The following is a 7,487-nucleotide window of genomic DNA, read 5'->3' as shown; positions in this document are numbered from 1 at the left end:
AAGTCCTATATAGTAGTAATGACTTGGCGCTTTCCCCCTGATAATTACCACTACCATCCGGCAACCACAACAGCCTCTTATATCAGCCACGCGTCTATTCGACTAAAATTAGCCAGAAATATTTTCTTGACAATAAGGCATTAGATTAGACATATATAAATGGGATTGGGTGGATATAAATAGGAGGTGCCTCGTATGGGTCAATAGGCCTTCTGCAGTTACCTTTATTCTTAGGTTATGATAATTTAAAACGCAACAGGTGTCTACAGGATAGACTAAGCCACCAGTCAGCAAGGAGAGAGAGAGAGAGAGGGGGGGGGGGGGAAGACGCCCCTCCTACCGCTGGACACAGTATTATTAAGTAATCACTGTCACAGAGTAATTACTGACTTGGTAAAGAACCTATTTAAATCCTGTCGAAATCAGCTCCCGGTTACCTGAGCTGTGGGTTCAGAGCCTAATCCAGGATAGTCCGCGAAGCCCTTAAATAACACACATTAGAGAGACTGCGCAATGGTCTGTATATTCAGGTAATATTTCCTCGATTAGTTTTCAAATTTTGAGACTGAATCGATATATTACTGCTTTTCCTTATTTCCCAATAGACAGGTCACTTTCAGTTATCAACACTAGAGAGGTCACCTTCAGTGTCAACACTAGAGAGGTCACCTTCAGTGTCAACACTAGAGAGGTCACCTTCAGTGTCAACACTAGAGAGGTCACCTTCAGTGTCAACACTAGAGAGGTCACCTTCAGTGTCAACACTAGAGAGGTCACCTTCAGTGTCAACACTAGAGAGGTCACCTTCAGTGTCAACACTAGAGAGGTCACCTTCCTTTCTATAGCTCATAGCTTTCTATAGCCTTTCTCTATAGCCCTTGCCCTTCATATTTTTCCCTGGAACACGCCCCGCCAATCGATTTACTAACAGGCATCCAATTGCTTCTGGATGAACTGGGAGAACAGTTTCGGATTGGTTCCCAATCAATACTTTCATCGTTTTGTCATGGGGCGTGCGTGCGTGCGTGCGTGCGTGCGTGCGTGCGTGCGTGCGTGCTTGTGTGCATGTGTATAAATCTTTATAAATCTATCTCTCTCTCTCTCTCTCTCTCTCTCTCTCTCTTAGTTCATACACAAGTATGTGTGTTAAACTTACAACATGGGTATTCTGGTCTTGTCGCCTTCTATGGTTAACAGTGTGTGTGTGTGTGTGTGTGTGTGTGTGTGTGTGTGTGTGTGTGTGTGTGTGTGTGTGTGTGTGTGTGTGTGTGTGTGTGTACTCACCTAGTTGTACTCACCTAGTTGTGCTTGCGGGGGTTGAGCTTTGGCTCTTTGGTCCCGCCTTTCAACTGTCAATCAACTGGTGTACAGATTCCTGAGCCTACTGGGCTCTATCATATCTACATTTAAAACTGTGTATGGAGTCAGCCTCCACCACATCACTTCCTAATGCATTCCATCCGTTAACTACTCTGACACTGAAAAAGTTCCTTCTAACGTCTCTGTGGCTCATGTGGGTACTCAGTTTCCACCTGTGTCCCCTTGTTCGCGTCCCACCAGTGTTGAATAGTTTATCCTTGTTTACCCGGTCGATTCCTCTGAGGATTTTGTAGGTTGTGATCATGTCTTCCCTTACTCTTCTGTCTTCCAGTGTCGTAAGGTGCATTTCCCGCAGCCTTTCCTCGTAACTCATGCCTCTTAGTTCTGGGACTAGTCTAGTGGCATACCTTTGGACTTTTTCCAGCTTCGTCTTGTGCTTGACAAGGTACGGGCTCCATGCTGGGGCCGCATACTCCAGGACTGGTCTTACATATGTGGTGTACAAGATTCTGAATGATTCCTTACACAGGATCCTGAACGCTGTTCTGATGTTAGCCAGCCTCGCATATGCCGCAGACGTTATTCTTTTTATGTGGGCTTCAGGAGACAGGTTTGGTGTGATATCAACTCCTAGATCTTTCTCTCTGTTCGTTTCATTAAGTACTTCATCTCCTATTCTGTATCCTGTGTTTGGCCTCCTATTTCCACCACCTAGTTTCATTACTTTGCATTTACTCGGGTTGAACTTCAACAGCCATTTGTTGGACCATTCACTCAGTCTGTCTAGGTCATCTTGTAGCCTACTATCGTCCTCAGTTTCAATCCTCCTCATAATTTTTGCATCATCGGCAAACATTGAGAGAAACGATTCTATACCCTCTGGAAGATCATTTACATATATCAGAAACAGTATAGGTCCAAGGACTGTGTGTGTGTGTGTGTGTGTGTGTGTGTGTGTGTGTGTGTGTGTGTGTGTGTGTGTGGGTCTTTGTCGTCAGTATTGTGTGTGTGTGTGTGTGTGTGTGTGTGTGTGTGTGTGTGTGTGTGTGTGGGTGGGTCTTTGTCGTCAGTATTGTGTGTGTGTGTGTGTGTTTACTAGTTGTGTTTACTAGTTGTATTTTTGCGGGGGTTGAGCTTTGCTCTTTCGGCCCGCCTCTCAACTGTCAATCAACTGTTTACTAACTACTAGTTTTTTTTTTTTTTTATTTCCCACCCACACACACACACACACACACCTTAGGAAGCAGCCCGTGACAGCTGACTAACTCCCAGGTACCTATTTACTGCTAGGTAACAGGGGCTAGGTAATCGAACCCGCGCCACAGAATTACGAGTCCTGCGCGCTATCCACCAGGCTACGAGGCCCCTGTTGCGCGCTATCCACCAGGCTACGAGGCCCCTGTTGCGCACTATCCACCAGGCTACGAGGCCCCTGTGTGTGTGTGTGTGTGTGTGTGTGTGTGTGTGTGTGTGTGTGTGTGTGTGTGTGTGTGTGTGTGTGTGTGTGTGTGTGTGTGTGTGTGTGTGTGTGTGTGTGTGTGTCTTTGTATATCTGTGAGTGTAAAGTCTTACAGCTTCATACGATGACAATGCTAACATCTTAGATATTATATAGATATTTCCCCTATGTTCCGCACACCAAACACCCCGTACCTGGATGGTGTTCTAAGAGTTCGACTCCCCAAGTCCCCTGACTCGTGAGAATTTGGTCCACCAGGCTGTTGCTTGGAGCGGCCCGCAGGCCCACATACCCACCACAGCCCGGTTGGTCCGGCACTCCTTGAAGAAAACAGTCCAGTTTTCTCTTGAAGATGTCCACGGTTGTTCCGGCAATATTTCTTATGCTCGCTGGGAGGACATTGAACAACCGCGGACCCCTGATGTTTATACAGTGTTCTCTGATTGTGCCTATGGCACCTCTGCTCTTCACTGGTTCTATTCTGCATTTTCTTCCATATCGTTCACTCCAGTACGTTGTTATTTTACTGTGCAGATTTGGGACCTGGCCCTCCAGTATTTTCCATGTGTATATTATTTGGTATCTCTCTCGTCTCCTTTCTAGTGAGTACATTTGGAAAGCTTTGAGACGATCCCAATAATTTAGGTGTTTTATCTAGTCTATGCGTGCCGTATATGTTCTCTGTATTCCCTCTATTTCAGCAATCTCTCCTGCTCTGAAGGGGGAAGTGAGTACTGAGGAGTACTCAAGACGGGACAACGCAAGTGACTTGAAGAGTACAACCATTGTGATGGGATCCCTGGATTTGAAAGTTCTCGTAATCCATCCGATCATTTTTCTGGCTGTCGCGATATTTGCTTGGTTATGCTCCCTAAACGTTAGGGTCGTCGGACATCATTATTCCCAAATCCTTGACATGCTGTTTTCCAACTATGGGCAGATTCGATTGTGTTTGGTACCCTGTATTATGTTTCAGATCCTCATTTTTGCCGTACCTGAAACTTAAACATCATGTTATTTTCTGCTGACTAATCTTAGCGGTCATCAAGACAAACACACCTTTGGCACCTGTCGAAGGTAAGGCAAGCATGAGGGGTAAGCGCTAAGCCACCAGTACTGTGCCGGGACATGCAGTGACAGTGATACTGTTCACTGTATCTTCTACCTCCAGCCTATGACAACATTTTAACCCACCCGGTGTAGGCCTCGTGTACGTACCATGTGTAGAGCAGACTGAGGGCGTGGGGGGCGTGGAGGGGGGGGGGCGTGTTAGCCACCTCCTCGCCACGGCTGTTAAGCCACTGTTAACAGGAGACGTCGCTGTTACAACAGCGTCCGTGGCGGGTAAATGGGTGTCGTTGGCCTCGAGGGATTATTGCATGTGTGTCCGAGCGTGGGGTGGACCCTGGTCTTTGGGCAGGAAGTGTGCGTTGGTGAGCCTTAGGTAAGCGTGCCCCTGCGTGCGTGCGTGCGTGCGTGCGTGTGTGTGTGTGTGTGTGTGTGTGTGTGTGTGTGTGTGTGTGTGTGTGAGGGCCAGACCAGGTGTGTGGAGGAGGAGGAGCCGCAGGGTGCGCGCGTGTGGCACCGTGGCCAGGCTGGCACTGAGCTCAGCACCACCACAACACCCTAACTACACTGTTGGTGACGGCCCGTCACCGCCACCCTCCACCACCACCACTAGTCCCTCCACCACCACCAGTCCCTCCACCACCACCACCAGTCCCTCCACTGCCACCACCAGTCCCTCCACCACCACCACCAGTCCCTCCACCACCACCACCAGTCCCTCCACCACCACCACCAGTCCCTCCACCACCACCAGTCCCTCCACCACCACCACACACTCCCTCCACCACCACCAGTCCCTCCACCACCACCACACACTCCCTCCACCACCACCAGTCCCTCCACCACCACCAGTCCCTCCACCACCACCAGTCCCTCCACCACCACCAGTCCCTCCACCACCACCACCACACACTCCCTCCACCACCACCACACACTCCCTCCACCACCACCACACTCCCTCCCCCACCACCACACTCCCTCCACCACCAGACACACTCCCTCCACCACCACCACACTCCCTCCACCACCACCACACACTCCCTCCACCACCACACACACTCCCTCCACCACCACACACACTCCCTCCACCACCACCACACTCCCTCCTCCACCACCACACACTCCCTCCACCACCACACACACTCCCTCCACCACCACCACACTCCCTCCACCACCACCACACTCCCTCCACCACCACCACACTCCACCACCACACTCCCTCCACCACCACACTCCCTCCACCACCACCACACACACACCCTCCACCACCACCACACACACTCCCTCCACCACCACCACACACACACACACCCTCCACCACCACTACACACTCCCTCCACCACCACACACTCCCTCCACCACCACACACACTCCCTCCACCACCACCACACACACTCCCTCCACCACCACCACACACACTCCCTCCACCACCACCACACTCCCTCCACCACCACCACACACTCCCTCCACCACCACACACACTCCCTCCACCACCACACACACTCCCTCCACCACCACACACACTCCCTCCACCACCACCACCACACTCCCTCCACCCACCTTGAGGTGACCTTGAGGGTGTTCTCGGGGTTTAGCGTCCCCGCGGCCCGGTCGTCGACCAGGCCTCTTCGGTACTGGCTGGTCAACCAGGCTGTTGGACGCGGCTGCTCGCAGCCTGATGTATGAATCACAGCCTGGTTACTCAGGTATCCTTGGGAAGTATTTAACAAGTTCTCTCTTGAACACTGTGAGGGGTCGGCCAGTTATGTCCCTTATGTGTAGTGGAAGCGTGTTGAACAGTCTCGGGCCTCTGATGTTGATAGTTCTCTCTTGAACACTGTGAGGGGTCGGCCAGTTATGTCCCTTATGTGTAGTGGAAGCGTGTTGAACAGTCTCGGGCCTCTGATGTTGATAGTTCTCTCTTGAACACTGTGAGGAGTCGGCCAGTTATGTCCCTTATGTGTAGTGGAAGCGTGTTGAACAGTCTCGGGCCTCTGATGTTGATAGTTCTCTCTTGAACACTGTGAGGGGTCGGCCAGTTATGTCCCTTATGTGTAGTGGAAGCGTGTTGAACAGTCTCGGGCCTCTGATGTTGATAGTTCTCTCTTGAACACTGTGAGGGGTCGGCCAGTTATGTCCCTTATGTGTAGTGGAAGCGTGTTGAACAGTTTCGGGCCTCTGATGTTGATAGTTCTCTCTTGAACACTGTGAGGGGTCGGCCAGTTATGTCCCTTATGTGTAGTGGAAGCGTGTTGAACAGTCTCGGGCCTCTGATGTTGATAGTTCTCTCTTGAACACTGTGAGGGGTCGGCCAGTTATGTCCCTTATGTGTAGTGGAAGCGTGTTGAACAGTCTCGGGCCTCTGATGTTGATAGTTCTCTCTCAGAGTACCTGTTGCACCTCTGCTCTTCAACGGGAATCAGGAATCAGGGCCTGGTGTAGAGTGCATAGGCATACTGTTTATGGCTTCTTCAAAATCTAGTGGGGATACGGTGACATCTGATATATAGTTTGATGTTGGTATCATATCCATGAAAAATTCATATGGTTATCAATCTGTAATGTGTTTAATGGCTCGCTGAAAACAAAGTCGTACTGATTCCTTAGAATTTTGCTCATTTCTTTGTTGTCATCAGTGAAAGTTCCATTTCTCTTTCGCAGGGGCCCGATACTAGATGTGGTTTTTTATCTTGATTTTTCATTGAAGAAACAATATTTCAGATTTCTCTCTATTTCACTGATGGCCTTTTGCTCTTTGCCTCTCCTGGGTTTTGTATGATTCTTGTAGCTTGAGTTCAATTGTTTCTATTTCTCTACCTAACCTTCTTCGCCGTTCTTGAGATAGGGTGCGACTCTCAAGTTGTTCCGCGATTCGTTTTCTTCGCCTATATAGGGAACGACGTTCCCGTTCCAATCTGCATCTCTTCCTCTTTTTTCTTCGGGGTATGCGGTTTGAACATATTTCTAGTGCTACTGAGCTTATTTTTTCCAGGCACTGGTTCAGGTTTACATTTTCTAGCTGTTCTTCCCAGTTTATTTCTGTGAAGTCCTGGTTTATTTGCTCCCAGATTATCCGTTTATTATTAGAATTGAATTTATCAGAACTTTAATTAGGTTGTGATCTGAGTAACAGGTATTTGTAATCATTATGTTCCCGATCAACTCATCATTATTAGTGAAAGTGAGGTCCAGCGTGTTCTCCTTCCTAGTTGGTTCTACTATTTGCTGGTTTAAGGCAAACCTATCGCACATCCGTAGCAGGTCATTTGCATGTGCCTGCTCATTTAGGCTACTTCCTGGTATTCTTTCTGATATTACTGTATTAGCCAGGTGCTTCCATTTCAGGTGCCGTATGTTGAAGTCCCCAAGCAGGATGATGTTCGGAGCTGGATTTGTGAGGTTTTCCAAGCAGTGTTCTATTTTCATTAGTTGGTCTTTAAACTGCTGAGGGTTTGCCTCCGGTGACTTATATACAAGGACAATAACTACATTTAGGATCTCTATTTTGACTATCAGCACTTCCACCATATCATTTGAGGTGTTTAGCAGCTCAGTACAGATGAGTGTGTCTATGATGTAGAGGCTGACCCCACCCTGAAGCCGGTGTTTCCTATCACATCTGAAGAGATTGTACTCTGAG

The sequence above is a fragment of the Procambarus clarkii genome, chromosome 59 (assembly GCF_040958095.1).
Source record: "Procambarus clarkii isolate CNS0578487 chromosome 59, FALCON_Pclarkii_2.0, whole genome shotgun sequence".
In the NCBI taxonomy this organism is placed as follows: domain Eukaryota; kingdom Metazoa; phylum Arthropoda; class Malacostraca; order Decapoda; family Cambaridae; genus Procambarus; species Procambarus clarkii.
Note: the sequence above shows the minus strand (reverse complement) of the source record.